Source organism: Miniopterus schreibersii (genome assembly GCF_964146895.1).
Source record: "Miniopterus schreibersii genome assembly, chromosome: 2".
Taxonomy (NCBI): Eukaryota; Metazoa; Chordata; class Mammalia; order Chiroptera; family Miniopteridae; genus Miniopterus; species Miniopterus schreibersii.
The window spans coordinates 81,592,462-81,609,534 of NC_138102.1; the positions used below are offsets into that span (position 1 = coordinate 81,592,462).

General features: G+C 37.5%; 1 protein-coding gene across 2 annotated transcripts in view; it reads right to left on the reverse strand.

Annotated features, from left to right (window-relative positions):
- The window catches only part of HTR2A (5-hydroxytryptamine receptor 2A), a 76,203-nt gene that overhangs the window by 4,935 nt on the left and 54,195 nt on the right, over positions 1 to 17,073 (reverse strand). The window lies entirely within an intron of this gene.

A 17,073-nucleotide genomic window follows, 5' to 3' on the forward strand; every position in this document is an offset into this window, starting at 1 on the left:
TACGGAAACAAAACAAAAGAGTGAATAAAGAAAAATAACATGTATTCTTGCCAGGCAGGGATACACATTTTGTGTAGTTTCTTCTTCTATTTATGTGCATATGTAAATATATATGTACATGAAACATCTTATATACAATTTTAGATCTTCCTATTCCATTTAACATTTTTGAAGTATTTTTGAAAAATATGATTTTCTAATGTGAATGTAAAGTAAACTTTACCAATTTCTATTCTCTTTTGAAAAGCTTTTTATTATAGAAAAATCCTGATATATGGCAAACCAAACCAAAACAAAACCAAGCACAATAAAACCATTACCCAGCTTCAACAATAATCAACTCAAGGGCAATTCTGTATTGCCAACACCCCTACCTTCTGCAACACCCCCAGCTCATGTTATTTTGAAGCCAATCCCAGGCATCATATAATTCAATCTCTAAATAATTTTTTACACACACACACTTAAAAAAACCTGATTATCACAGTACCATTCCCATTCCTAAACAGAAGTTTAATATTTCCTTAATATAATTAAATATAGAGTCAGTCTTCAAATTTCTAATTTTCCTATAAGGTCATTATATATCTTCAGTAGGAGAACATTCATAAGAGTGTGTTACAAAATAATAAGCAGTCACAGACTTTTATTGACAAATACACGAATTGGGTGCAGGATGAGATAATATATGGGAACATGAGCTGATGGTCAGTTGCTCTGTCACTCAAATTTGGGGAACCTCCCTCAGGCACAGGTTTAGGCAGAGGAGGGAGCAGAGTAAGTAAAGGCAACACTTTTCCTCTCATCATGCTAATTTCTCCCCCATGATGTAGGACCTTGTTAAAGGGAGATTCAGCTGGCCACCACCACCACTGTGCCGTTTTGGGGAAGTTTTCCTCTACTGGCCTGGGAAAGGCCAAGGCAATTATGTGACTGCCACAAAGGAAGAATCAGAATGATGAGGAAGAAGAGGAAGATGAATCAAATACTCTGTATAACTTGGTTTAAGGTTGCTTCTTTTGTGAAAGGGTAGATAACATAGGGGCGCCCTGGGAGAAAGTCAGAACAAAGTTTCTCTCTAGTACCTGACCAGGTTTTCAGTTCCCTCAGAACTGTATAACAGGAAGTGTCACTGCTTCTGACCACCCTGTAGGGTCTAATAAGTGGTCACACCGAGCCAAGAACACAGGTCCAATCCAGAGTTGGGGGCTACTACTTGCTTGACTCTTGCTACCCATCTGGAAAATCTTCCTTTGAGGATCTATAATCTAACTTGTGCATACTCAGAACAGAGCTCAGCTCCATTCAACCATAGACTTGACTGTCCTAACCTCATATCACCTCACACTGGCCATACTTGCCAGGAGAAAACATTAGCTTGAGTTAAAGTAATGCTTAACACAAATCTTTCTCAGTAACATTTTCCAGCATCTTCATAGATTTAATGGACAATATTTGTCACTTGTCTCTGCAAAGCCATCCCAGTATTCTTGGAAGGTGGAGATAAATGACATCAGAATTGCTCTTAAGGACACGTAGTGTGGTTAATGACTTTTCATTTCCTTCATTCTTCTCTGTCCCTGGCCTGTTGTTGGGAACATTCTTTGGGCCAAGAAGAGATGGAAGAATGATGGCTCCAAGAGGAACGTGATCTGAGACTCTTGATACACACCAGTTTTGCTTAGCCTTCAGAAAACTCTTATTTAATTTTTTTTTCAATTATAGTTTACATGAAATATTATTTTGTATTAGTTTCAGGTGTACAGCATAGTGGTTAGACAATCATATATTTTACAAAATGTTTCCCTGATAAGCCTAGTACCCACCTGGCACCATACAGAGTTATTAGAATATTATTGCTGTACTTTACATCCCCTTGACTATATTGTAATTACCATTTGTACTTCTTAATTTCTCATCTTTTACTCCCAGCCCCTCAACCCCCTTCCCCTCTGGTAACCATCAGCCTGTTCTCTGTATCTATGAGTCTGTTTCAATTTTGTTTGTTCATTTACTTTGTTCTTTAGATTCCGCACGTGAGTGAAATCATATGGTATTTATCTTTCTCTGACTGACTTATTTCACATAGCATAATACTGTCTAGGTCCATCCATTTTGTTGCAGATGTTAAGATTTCATTCTTTTTTATGGCCCAGTAATATTCCATTGTACCTATGTACCACAACTTTTTTATCCACTTGTCTATTGATGGGCACTTGGGTTGCTTCCATATCTTGGCTATTGTGAATAATACTGCAATGAACATAGGGGTGGCCTTCAGGAAACTCTTAATCATAAAGTTAAGACATGGTTTCTAAGAAGAATGTTTTATTTTCCAAGTGTTTGAATGTATAACTTAAAGGTGTTTCCTGTTCTCATCTACAATGTCTTTGTTTCACAGTTTTTCATTGATTTAAATGGATGATTTGGAGTGAGACAGACCTAGATTTGAATCTTGGCCATGGTTCTTTGCTCCTGGGCCATTACGTCACCCCTGTAGGCCTTAGTGCCTCATCTATCATATGAAGATGTCACCTACATGTCTCCATGGATGTGGTGAGGCTAAACAAATCTAATACGCAGAGACCTAGGACAGTGCTTAGTCCAGAGTGAATGCTCTCCCAATGAGAGTAGCTTTCTCTGCAGAATTATTCAGATTGAATATATTAACTTCATTTTTTTCTAATTTTGTTCTATTTCACTTTGTATATGTTAGACATTAGTATTATAATAGATCTTCTTAAACCAAAAAAAGCTAAAAAGCATTTTGGTTATTGGTTACATAGTTAATAATGATGTAATAATTAACTTCTGCTAGGATGACAAAGGGACTCAATTAATTTAATTTTTTATAGCTTGAACTGTTGATGGCTTTTCTAATGTGATAAATTATAGCTATTACTATTAGTCATGATATACATAAACAAAATATCAAGTGTTCAAAAAAGCTGTATTATTTTGTCATTAGAATCTTGGGTGTGCACCTTGAGGGCTTTTTGCCATCATTGCTTGTGACCTGATGACTTATATAAGTGGCAGTTCTCAATTAACCAGAGTATGGGATTACCTGAAACACGAAATTCTTCAATAATTTGGAATTCAGATGAGTGTTCTTGTTTGGGGAGAACGAACACACACACACACACACCCTTCCAGAATGGCTCACCTTCTGTGGTCAGGGAGGGAAAAGGCTGATGGAGCCATCTCACCGCAGTAGAGCTTTCCCTGCTCTGGGATGAAGAGCCACTTTAAATTGGATGTGGCAAGAGGCAGCCTGTCTAGAAGGGGGACCTAGGGTATTTTTGTTATACATAAAGAAGAATGGGCCACTTAAAGACCTAGTTGAGGGGGAGAATCAACTGATTAGGTCTTTAAATGGCCCATTCTTCTTTATGTATAAAAAATATCCTAAATATCCCATATACCATCCTTTTTCAGTGCCTCCCTCATAGCAGGGGTCAGCAAGGGTTTGTGAAAAGAGTAACTAGACAATTAAAGCAATACTCTATAAAGATGGGAAGGAATTTTACATAAAAGAACTAAAACACTTAGGTAGGCTTTGTGGGTACAATAAGCAGTTCAAAAAGAAGCTCCTGCTGAAAGATGCTGCTGCTGGCTTATATCTAAGGTTGCGGTCATAGCCATTTCCAGTGCATTAATTTTCTGGCTGCTTTATTTGATAATAGCTGACATCTCCTCTCACTTGAAATTTCTGCATGTAAAGCATTTTCCTTTATAAACAAACAGAAAGTAGCTTGAACTACATGACTCTGCATTTTGTTTAATTTTTCTTTCTGAGTGGAAAACAGCAATCAAAATTCAGTATCTATGTGGACCAATGCACATTTTTATTTCTTCTTATTACAACTCAGACAATGAAGTGACTGGGAAACACTGACTCTCAGAAACACACAGACTTTGGCTGGTGTCTCTTTTAGGGTAGCCCTGCTTACTCTTTGCATATAAAGTTTGCACCTCTGGTTAACATCTTACCACAGTCTAGGTAAATGGCCTTAAACCCTGGCTGTGAAAGATGAATTTTATTCTTAATCCTAGATTTTTACACTAATATCCTGGGACTGAAAGTACTTTTGAGACAGTGTTTCCTTGGGAAATAAGAAGGCTGCTTTACTAGGTAGCAATCTCTGGTAGGGAACATGACAGTGGGAGTCCCCAGGGCCTCAGGTCTTGTAGGAGGTAGAGGGAAAAGAAACAAATACTTCAGGGCTCTTGTGAAAAAGAGCAAGTTTTGGTTGATAGGTTTCATTTACTCTGGAACTACTACCTTTCCTTTGCATTTTAACTCATGCTGAATTTTTTCAATTTATAAGGATAAATTTACTAGCAGTTTGACAGAAAGCACCAGTAGTGAATGCTGCAGAAGTATTGTACTGCAGGGAGACAGGAATTGAATAATAGGGCAGCTGGGGCTGGGACTCATCATCCTTCTGATGTAGACCGTAGATCCTAAGCATAACTAGATTCCTTATAATCTATGGTCTGCTGACAAGGCAGATGCACATAAAAGTGAGAGCTGCATAAGGGTGTGAGTTACCCAAGAAATTGTATGCTTCTTCTTAGATTAATTTCAAATATCTGTAATAATAAATCATACATTTTCAAAGTACTTTCACCTATACTCATTTACTCTCAAATGATTTTTTAAAATTTATTTTATTTTATATTTTTATTGATTTCAGAGAGAAAGGGAGAGGGAGAGAGAGATAGAAACATCAATGATAAGAGAGAGTCATTGATCAGCTGCCTCCTGCATGCCCCCTACTGGGGATGGAGCCTGCAAATCGGGCATGTGCCCTGACCAGCAATCGATCTGTGAACTCCTGGTTCATTGGTCAACGTTCAATCACTGAACCACATCAGCTGGGCAAAACTGATTTTTAAAATAAAATTGCAAAAATATTAACCACACTGCTCTATGGGCAGGTAAAAATTTTACTTTATAGAAAAACTGAGGTTTAGCAAGCTTAAGTAACTTAATTAGAAATCATGTAGCAATTTAGGGGCAATATCAAGGCTCAGCTTTAGGTTTCTCAATTCTTATGGCTGATTATTTTAAACTGCTTATTTGTTCTTTTTATGTTGTAAAAGTCTATGACTATATCAAATGTCTTAACACTAGTTTTAGGAAGACTGATAATCCTAAAATCTGCAAAGTTTACATATATGTACATTGTTTGGAGAAAGAGCTTTCATCAGATTATCAGAAAAGTTTCTGCTCTCAATATAATTAATAACCACTGGATTATATCAATGTCCTACACATAGAACACACATACACACTCCCTGATGATTCTCTAATCTATTCTTTAATCTCCAAGTCTAAATTTCCTCTAGTGAGGCATTATTATTTGAGGACAGACAGATATTTAAAAACTAAAATTCTTATCATTATCAACACATTTCTTTTTTACATAGCAGTTATTTTCAACTTTGGCTGTACATTAAAATTACCTGGGGAGCTCTTAAAAATTATATTGCCTGAGCTCCATCCTCAGAAGTTCTAATATTAGTACTTTTAAAATGCTAATGCTCACAGCAGCACAATTTACAATAGCTAAGATCTGGAAACAGCCCAAGTGTCCATCAGTAGATGAGTGGATAAAAAAGCTGTGGGACATTTATACCATGGAATACTATGCAGCTGTAAAAAAGAAAGATCTCTTACCCATTGGGACAGCATGGATGGACCTGGAGAGTATGATGCTAAGCAAAATAAGCCAATAAGAAAAAGACAAATATCACATGATCTCACTCATATGTGGAATAAATGAACAAAATAAACTGATGAACAAAATAGATCCAGAGACATAGAAGCATGGAACAAACTGACGAATCTCAGAGGGAAGGTGGGGTTGGGTGGGTAGAGATTAATCAAAGAATTTATATGCACAAATTCATAACCCATGGAACAGGCAATGGTATGGGAGAAGGGTGGGTAGGGTGGATACAGGGTGGAGGGGATCAATGGGGGGAAAAAAGGGGACATCTGTAATACTTTCAACAATAAAGATAAATTTTAAAAAATACTAATGTTCAGACCCCACATGGACATTATTAATAAAACAATAGTATACCTGGATGATACTAATTTACAACCAGTGTTGAGAATCTGAGATATATATGGTTAAAAGTGTAGTAAAAATGTGTTTATTTTTAAATAAAACTAAATCAAGTAAAATTTTACAGCTCTGCCTCTTGCCTTAATTAAATAAATCTATTAATTTCCCCACAGGATCAGGTTAACATCCCACAGTAAAGCAGAGAATTGATGGAGATGGAAAGAAACCTGCCCTCTATTCCTCCCCCAATTTGTACAGGAGTTATCTGGGGGGGGGGGAGACTAAAGCTCCTAAAAGGTTTTAAATCTGTGTTCTGTCCCAGGCACTCTATGATATTTGGAAGAAATGTTCCGTCTCCCTGAAGTATAAGCAGTTGTTCACTGCCAAAGTTAGTGGCCTAAGTGTCCTTGTCATTGCTTCCTAGAAAGGCAGCCTGTTGCTCTTCTGACCCTAATTCCTTTTCCTTTCTGCTTCAGAGCCCAGAAGTTGTGCTTTTTATATGATAATCTTGCACTGAAAGATAAAAAGATTGAATTCTGACTTGTTGAATGTGGATTGTCAGCCTTACTAACACATCTGAAAAGTCATCATGTCCCTCATCCCAGGGCAGATTGACTTCCATCTACCACCTTCTACCCCTGACAATATATTACAAAACCCCAAATAGAATCTGAATGATATAATGGAATTTGAAAGAGTTATCAGAGCCTTGTTCTGCTATTGGAGTCACAAGTCACAGAGCATCTTTTCAAATTCTTTAATTTGACTTGTATTCCAGTATCTCTTTCTTTTTTAATAATTGAATTACACTATCCACAAACAATGAAAACATGTTCTTTCCTAGACTGCATATTTAGCAACATGCTCATGAGCAAAGATTAATTTACAAAAAAATTAATCTGTGCACCACATTATTGAACCTCATTTTTAAAGTATTACATCCTTTCTTTCATTTGTTTTAAAGGGGAGAGATTTTTGGAGTTATTCTTTCTGAAAGCTTAGAGAATGATTCCTACATGTGATGTTTCATTGCAGATACCCTGGTCTGGAATGTGTGTAGAAACAGTTATGGTGTCTGTACAATCAGCTTGCAGCAGGTGCCCATATAAAATCCAGGCCTACAGGTAGTCAGTTCTCCTTCCTCCAGCCTCTCTTATACACAGCTTCCTTAAATACCACAGAGATCTTATATCATAAAGCACCACAGCATCCCTAATACTCAAACCAGTACCAACTACTGAACCCTCCCTACAAAATCTTTGTGATCTGGTCTTAAAGTTATTATTCAACTTTCTCAGTTATTAATTAATTGTTTAAATATGTATTTTAAAAAAATTATCTTTATTGTTGAAAATATTACAAATGTCTCCTTTCTCCCCCCTTGATCCCCGTCACCCCACATCCATCCCACCCTCAGGCCTTCCCCATACCAATGCCTGTGCCCATGGGTTATGCTTATAAACATATAAGTTCTTTGATTAATTTCTTCCACCCACTCCCCTCCCCCACCTTCCCTCTGACATTCCTCAGTCTGTTCCATGCTTTCATGTCCCTGGATCTATTTTGTTCATCAGTTTATTTTGTTTATTATGTTCCACATATGAGTGAGATCATGTGGTACTTGTCTTTCTCTGACTGGCTTATTTCACTTAGCATAATACTCTTCAGTGCCCTCTATGCTGTCCCAAGGGATAAGAGATCCTTCTTTTTTTTTTTTACAGCTCCATAGTATTCCATGGTGTACATGTACCATAGCTTTTTATCCCCTCGGTCCTCTAGAAGTTTTTTGGTAAATTTAGATGCTCCTATGTTGGGTGCATATATGTTTATCAGGGTTATATCCTCCTGTTGGATCAATCCCTTTAGTATTATGTAGTGGCCTTGTTTCTCATTATAGTCTTCATTCTAAAGTTTATTTCGTCTGATATGAGTATTGCTAGCCATTTGTGTTTTTTTTCATTTGCATGGAAAATTTTTTTCCATCCCTTCACTCTTATCCTGTGTAAGTCTTTTGTTTTGAGGTAGGTCTCTTGTAGACAGCATATATTTGGGTCATGTTTTCTTACCCACTTAGCCACCCTATGTCTTTTTATTGGAGCATTTAGTCCATTTACATTTAAGGTTATTATTGATAGATACTTATCTATTACCATTTTAATTCTTTATGCCTATGTTTCTCTCTCTCTCTCTATTTCTACTTCTAATTACAGCAGTCCCTTTAACATTTCCTGTAATGCTGGTTTGGTGGTGATAAACTCCTTTAGCCTTTTTTTTTTTTTTTGTCTGGGAAGCTCTTTATTTCACCATTTATCTTGAATGATAGTCTTGCTGAATAGAGTAGTCTTGGTTTCAGATCCTTGTTTTGCATTACCTTGAATACTTCATGCCATTCCCTTCTGGCCTGTAGAGTTTCTGATGAGAAATCAGCTGACAGCCTTATAGGAACTCCTTTGTAGGTAATAGTCTACTTCTCTCTAGCTGTCTTTAAGATTCTCTCTTTGTCTTGAATTCTTGGGATTTTAATGATGATGTGTCTGGGGGTGGGCCTCTTTGGATTCTTCTTGCTTGGGACTCTTGGTGCCTCCTGAACTTGTGTCACTTTTTCCTTCACCAGGTTAGGGAAGTTTTCTGCCATCATTTCTTCAAACAGGTTCTCTAACCCTTGCATACTGTCGACCTCTTCTGGCACTCCTATAATACAAATATTTTTACATTTCATGTTGTCCCATAGCTCCCTTAGACTGTCCTCCTATTTTTTAATTGTTTTTTTTTTTTTGGTTCTTTGACTGAGTGATTTTTTCTACCCTGTCTTCTAATTCTCTGATCTGATCCTCAACTTCCCCTAATCTGTTGTTCATTTCTTCCAATGTTTTTTTTTTTTCCAATTACTACTATGTCATTCTTAATTTCCTTCATAGTCTCTATATCTTTTTTCATGCTGTTGAGCATCTTTATAATCAGTATTCTGAACTCTATATCTGATAGTTTGCTTATCACCATTTTGCTTAACTTTTCTTCTGGAGAATTATTTTTTTTCCTTCATTTGGGGCTTCTTTTTTTGTCTCCCCATTTTGGCTGCCTGTTTAGATTTGTTTGAATGTAGTAGGTAGATCTGCTAGGACTTCCAGTCTTTTGGATGGTTTCTGGTACAGGCCAATGTCAGATGCTATTTGTGACTGGCCTTGAGTACCCAGTTTGAAGTTTTCCACACTCCACAGCTTCTGGTTTCCTCTACTGGGGCTTGGACAGGACCAAAATGTGCACCAGGGTCTGCTTTTCCAATCCTTGTGTCCAGAAACAAATCAGGCAAAGACTCAAAGCACTCAGAGGCTGTTATTCAGTTTCTTAAAGAGCATCAGGCTGTAGAAACTCCACAGGGTGGGGTGGCCGATTGTTATCAGTCTCTTAATGAGTCTCAGGCTGTAGAAACTCCTGGGGGGTAGGATGGGAGGTTTTCCAGCAGGGTGGGGCAATTGCTTCCCCCCCCCCCCCCCAGGCAAAAGCAACAAGTTGTCTGCCTGAGAAAGATGTCCTCTGCAGTATGGGGTAATGACTCGGCACAGGAATCCAGAGTGGTGTCTTCTGATGTCAATCTCCAGAGCCCACAAACCTAGATTCTCCTTACACAGCTCCAGTCCACTCTGCCCTCCCTCTACTGGAGCCCAAGGTGACTGGCTGCATACGAAACTTTGTGCTTTGGCTCTTTAAGAGGGTGCCTGCGTTTCCAGCTGTCTCTCCCTAGCAGACAGAAACCCAGATGCTTTTCACAGCCAGCTGTTATGTGAGCACATTTCTCAGTTCTGGTGGTCTTGGCTGGGAAGCGTAGCCTGGGGTTTAGACCCCAGAGTTCTCAGTAGGAACCCCCATAGCTGAGTTATCCCTCTGGACCTTCAGCTGCTGCCTGTGAGAGCCCAGCCAGCTCTCTCGTGCCTCTGCACTTCCTATCAGTCTCTGTGTGGTCTCTGCTTTAGGTCCTTGGTTATGAGGGTGCTCTCCAGCTCATTTTCAGTTGTAGTTGATTATTCAGGATAGTTTTTCTATATTTTAGTTTTAATTCCAGTTTGGTCCCAGGAGAGTGTCAGTGTAGCTTCAACTCATTCCACTGCCATCTTTAATTCTCCTCAGTTTTGTTTTTTTAATTAGATATTTTTAATGTTGACACAATTGCAGGTGGCCCCCTTTTCCCTGCCTTTGCCCACTTCCACTCACCCCCACTTCTCCCTCCCCTGGCCTTCACCAAATTATTGTCTGAGTCCACGGGGTATGCATATATGTCCTTTAGCTAATCCCTTCACTTTCTTTATCCAGTCACCACACACCCCTCCCCTCAGGCACCAGCCAGTCTGTCCCATATATCCACGCTTCTGGTTCCATTTTGTTCATTAGTTTGCTTTATTCATTAGATTCCACGTTTTAGTGAGATCATATGGTATTTGCCTTTCTATGACTGGCTTATTTCACTTAGCATAATACTCTCCAGGTCCAACCATGCTGTTGCAAAGGGTAAAAGTTCCTTCATTTTTACAACTATGTAGTATTCCATTATGTAAGTGTACCATAGCTTTTTTATTCACTCATCTTCTGATAGGCACTTGGGCTGTTTCCAGATCTTGGCTATTGTAAATAATGCTGCTATAAACACAGGGATGCATATATTCTTTCTGATTGGTGTTTCAGGGTTCTTAAGATATATTCCCAGAAGTGAGAATGCTGGGTCAAAAGGCAGTTTCATTTTTAATTTTTTGAGGAAATTCCATACTGTTTTCCACAGTGGCTGTACCAGTCTGCGTTCTGACCAACAGTGCACAAGCTACCCTTTTCTCCACATCCTTGCCAGCACTTGTTTGTTGATTTACCGGTAGTAGCCATTCTAACAGGTGTGAGGTCATACCTCGTAGTATTTATTTGCATTTCTCTGCTGATTAGTGATGTTGAACATTGTTTTCATCTGTCCATTGGCCATTTGTATGTCCTCTTTGGAGAAGTGTCTATTTGAGCCCTTTGCCCATTTTTAATTAGATTGTTTGTCTTCCTATTGTGAGTTGTATAAGTTCTTTATATATTTTGGAAATTAATCCCTTATCAGATGTATCATTGGCAAATATGTTCTCCCATATAGTGGGTTCCCTTTTCACTTCGTCGATGGCTTATTTTGCTGTGCAGAAGCTTTTATTTTGATGTAGTCCCATTTGTTTATCTTTTCCTGAGTTTCCCTTGCCCTTGGAGACATATTGGAAAAAATACTGCTGTGAGAGATGTCTGAGATTTTACTGCCTATATTTTCTTCTAGGATTTTTATGGTTTTGTGACTTACATTTAAGTGTTTTGTCAATTTTGAGCTTATTTTTGTGTATGGTGTAAGTTGGTGGTCTAGTTTCTTTCATTTTTTTTTGTATGTACCTGTCCAATTTTCCCAACACCATTTATTGAAGTGACTATCTTTACTCTATTGTATGCTTTTACCTCCTTTCTCAAATCTTAACTGACCACATATATGGCATGTGTTGGTTTCTGGGGTCTCTGTTCTTTTCCATTGGTCTCTATGCCTGTTCTTGTGCCAGTACCAGGCTGTTTTGATTACAATGGCTTTGTAGTATAGTTTGATATCTGGTACTGTGATACCTACAACTTTGTTCTTCTTTCTTAAGATTTTTGCAGCTATTCGAGGTATTTTATGGTTCCATATGAATTTTTGGAATATTCTTTCTAGTTCTGTGAAATATACCATTGGTATTTTAATAGAAATTGTGTTGAATTTATTTATTTATTTATTTTTTAAAATATATCTTTATTGATTTCAGAGAAAGGAAAGGAGAGGGAGAGAGAGATAGAAACATCAATGATGAGAGAGTCATTGATCGAGCCCGCAACCCGGGCATGTGCCCTGGCCGGGAATCGAACCCCAATCGCCTGGATCCCAGGTCGACGCTCAACCGCTGAGCCACACCCGGTCGGGCAGAAATTGTGTTGAATTTATAGATTGCTTTAGGTAGTATGGATATTTTAATGATGTTAAAATGCCAATTCATGAACATGGCATATGCTTCCACTTATTTGTATCCTCTTTAATTTCTTTCTTCAATTTCATATAATTCTCTGAGTACAGGTACTTTATCTCCTTGCTTAAATTTATTCCCAGGAACATTATTATTATTATTAGTAGTAGTAGTAGTTGTAGTAGTAAATGGGGTTGTTTTCTTAGTTTCTTTTTCTGATAGTTCATTATTGGTGTATAAAAAATGCCATTGCTCTCTGGATGTTGATTTTGTATCTTGCAACTTTGCCAGATTCATTTATTAGATACAGTAGTTGGAGTCTTTAGGGTTTTCTATGTACAATATCATGTCACCTGCGAATAATGACAGTTTTAGTACCTCCTTTCCAATTTGGATGCCTATTATTCCTTCTTCTTGTCTAATCACTATGGCTAGAACTTTCAGTACTATGTTGAATAAGAGTTGTGAAAGCAGACATCTCTGTCCTCTTCCTGATCCTAAGGGAAATGCTTTTGGTTTTTGCTCATTGAGTATGATGTTGGCTGTAGGGTTTTCATATATGGCCTTTATTACATTACATTGAGGTATGTTTCCTCTGTTCCCACTTTGCTGAGAGTTTTTATCAGAAATGAGTGCTAGATATTTTCAAATGCTTTTTCTGCATCTATTGATATGATCATATGATTTTTTTAAAAAGTCCTTATTGATTTCAGAGAGAGGAAAGGAGAGAGAGAGAGAGAGAGAAACATCAATGATGAGAGAGTCATTGATTAGCTGCTTCCTGCATGTCCCCTATTGGGAGTCAAGCCTGCAACATGGGCATGTGCCCTGACCAGGAATCAAACTGAACCTCCATCTCTGGGACCATAAGTTGATGTTCAACTGCTGAGGGACATTTTTATGTTTCATTTTGTTTATGTGATGCACCACATTTATTGATTTGTGAATATTGTACCAACTGTGCATCCCCAGAATAAATCCCACTTGATCATTATGTACTTTTTAATGAATTGCTGGATTCTATTTGCTAATATTTTGTTGAGTATTTTAGCATCTATGCTCATTAGGGATATTGGCCTATAATTTTCTTTTTTTGTTGTGTCTTTATCTGAATTTGGTATTAGGATAATGTTGGTCTTATAAAAAGAGCTTGGAAGTCTTCCCTCTTCTTGAATTTTTGGAATAGCTTGAGGAGGACAGATGTTAGTTCTTCTTTGAATGTTTGGTAAAATGCACCTGTGAAGCCAACCAGGACTTTTGTTTGCTGGAATTTTTTTTTTTTTTTTTTAATTTCTGCTTTGATTTCTTTGGTTGTTATTGGTTTATTCAGGTATTCTGCTTCTTCTTGATTTAGTTTTGGAATATTGTATGTTTCTAGGTATTTGTCCATTTCACCCAGGTTGTCTGTTTTGTTGGTATATAGTTGTTCATAATATTTTCTTACAATCATTTGTATTTTTGTGATGTCTGTTGTTACCTCTCCTCTTCCATTTCTGATTATACTTATTGAGGTCTGCTCTTGTTTCTTAATGAGTGTTGTTAAAGGTTTATTAATACTGTTTGTCCTTTCAAAATACCAGATTTTGGTTTCATTGATCTTTTGTATTATTTTTTTAGTTTCTATATCATTTATTTCCCCTCTGATCTTTATTATTTCCTTCCTCCTACTTTGGGCTTTTCCTGCTGTTCTTTTCCCAATTCTTTTAGGTGTAGGGTTAGATTATTTACTAGAGATTTTTCTTGCTTCTTGAGGTAGACCTGCAAAGCAGACCTCTCAGGACTGCTTTCACTGTGTCCTATAGACCTGGGATAATTGTTTTTTCATTTTTGTTTGTTTCCAGGTAATTTTTGAGTTTTTTTTCTTGAACTCATTGGTAATCCATTTATTGTTAAATAACATGCTATTTAGCCTTCATGTGTTGGAATTTTTTTGATTTTTTTTTTTTTTTGGTCTTTGTTGATTTCTAGTTTCATGCTGTTGTGGTCAGAAAAGATGCCTGATATGATTTCAATCTTAAATTTATTGAGACTTCTTTCATGTCCTAACATGTGACCTATCTTTGAGAATGTTCCATGTGCACTTGAGCAGAATGTGTATTTGAGAGGTTTAGAATAAAATGTTCTGTAGAAATCATTTAAATCCATCTGGTCTAGTATGTTGTTTAAGGTCTCTGTTTCATTGTTATATTTTTTTCTGGAAGATCTATCCATTGTTGACAGTGGGAGATTAAAGTCCCCTAGTATGACTGTATGCTGATGATCTCTCCATTAAAGTACACCAAATTGTTTTCATATATTCAGGTGCTCCTATATTGGGTGCATATGTTTAACAGGGTTATATTCTCTTGTTTGATTGATCCCTTTATTATTATGTAGTGACCTTCTTTGTCTCTTGTTATAGTCTTTATTTTGAAGTCAGCAACTTTCAAGTATATAATACAGTATTATTAACTATAGTCACCACATTGTACCTTAGGTCCCTGGAATTTATTCATCTTATAATTAAACATTTGTACCTATGACCAGCATCTCTCCATTTCCCCTACCCCTCATCCCCTGGCAACCACCATTTTACTCTGCATAAGTTTAATGATTTTAGATTCCACATATAAGTGAGATAATAATATATTTGTCTTTCTGTATCTGACTTATTTCACTTAACATAATGCACCAAGTTTCATCCTTGTTGTCACAAATGGCAGGATTTTCTTTTTTTTATAGAGCTAAATAATATTACATTGTTTATATATATCATATCTTCTTTATCCATTCATCGATGGATACTTAGGTTGTTTTGTGTTTTGGCTATTGTGAATAATGCTGCAATGAACATGCTGCAGATATCTCTTTGAGAGAGTGGTTTAATTTCCTTTGGATATTATTATTGAGAAAATAGTACTGACCACCTGGACTTCCAGAAAACATCCCAGAGATCCTGGAACACCATTGATATAGAAGAAAAAGCCATCAGCTTGGAATAGGAAACCCCAAGTTTGGATCCCCTTTGATCTTAAGCAAGCCAGTTAATCTCTCTGAACCTTTTTCTATAAAATGAGAATTATTTAATAGAGTCCTCTTTAAAGGATTATCATGAGGACTATAAATGAGAATTGCTACACTGTTGGTAGTAAATATACAGTTGACCCATGAACAACACCTGTGCAATTGAAAATCTGTATAATTTAAATGGGACCTCCACATGTGTGGATTCCCAACTACCAGTTGAGTGTTGAGCCTTGAACAACACAGGTTTGAACTGCTGGGGGGGGGGGGTGTCAGTTGAATTGAGTGGGTCAATAGAAAACAATCTGCATATAAGCGGACCCTTGTAGAGCAAACTGTATTGTTCAAGGATCAACTGTAGCATTGTCTAGCAGACAAATCATAGAGAAGAATGCTTGATAGCCTTCCTTAATGTGCTCAATTCTTCATTTTTGTCTAAAAATCCTTCCTGTAGCTGAAACCTCCTATATCCCTTGTTCGGCTCTAACAGAAATGAAAACCAGCTTGCTGTTTTCCTTAAAGCTTAAAAAGCTGTCTTACTTGCCTCTTTTGCACAGAGGTCTGTTAATAAGGAACCAGTTTGTCAGTCAATATAGGGTCTTGCAGAGTAAAACCATCTCCCAGAATGGCTGATGATGGACTCCTTAGCTTTCATTTTCCATAACCAAGTAGCAAATGTTGAAAATTTAATGACCTCTTCTGTGGATGGTAACTCATAAGTCAATTGACAAGAGTACTGAGTAATGGCTGTGCAATGTGATACTGCTTTAGAAAATACACAAGCGTAACCTTATGAAACCTGGGGCTTCTTTCACAGGTGTTGGGGCTTCATGGAAATTAATGTAAATGGTTTTCTCCCAAGGCAGCTCCAATGAAAGGTTTTCAAAGATGGCTCTTCCATTGCTTGTTTTATCAGCCAGAGAGTTCTTTGGTTTAAGCAATAGGAGCTTATTTGGGCTGATTTAGCAGAAAATGAGTTTTATAAAATGATATTGAGTAGTTTAAAGAATTTTTGAGAGGGCTAAAATTCCAGGAGTAAGATTGCATTGCTGACTTGGTCCAATAAGAAAACTTTTGCTGTTTTCCTTGCCCACTGGGTACCAGAGGGAACAACATCAGAAGCTCTTGCCACACCAATGCCACTTCTATACCAGGGACTCAATTATGCAACCACTGGAAAACTGATGCCTCAGCCACCTCTATGCTTAGAAAAATGGAGGTGCTTGCACACACTCTTTGTTCACTTTGCTCTTTTCCACATCACAGTTTGCCAGGCTGCTGCTCTTTGGTGGAACCTGGGCTATATAAGCCAATGTTCTAGCTATAAGGAAGGCTAGGAATTTGAGTTCTGCCTCTTGGAAATTTCCCCAAATATAGAAAGGCTAGTTGAAAGACAGGGGCCACCACAAGTATGGCAGGCACTTGTTTCACTTGACCTGTGTATGGCATGATTTGTAGCTGTTGTAATTGGGCTGGGCCAGGGAGATGCCTCTCTCAAAGATGTCAATGCTAGAATTAGTGGTCTCTTCCTATTTTCCTGTGATTACCCCTTTTTCTGCCACTCCTGCAGTCAGCATATGTTTAAATATTTAATACTTTAAAATGAGTCAGTCTGGAAATTACATATCAATAGCTGTGAACTCAAATGCTTGCAAGGCTAGTATAGTAATATAACTGAGTTATGTGGTGGGGCATAAGATAGGGAGAGTGGTGCTTGGGAAACTGGACAGTATCTAAGGACAATAGGCTCAGTTAAAAAACATACACACCATGCAAGCAAAACAAAACATACCTGTGGGCTAGACAAATTTTTCATTATTCAATGAGCTTGGCATAGATTTGGAGCTTTAAATAAAGTTTCTGTGAGGTTCTTTTTTATTCATATTTCTTATGGGCTTTTCATCTTGCCCTTACTCTTAGGGGTCATTTCCCTGTACTGATAAACTGATGTCATTTCTACCACAAGGCTCAAATACATTTTTGTTTTGGTTCCT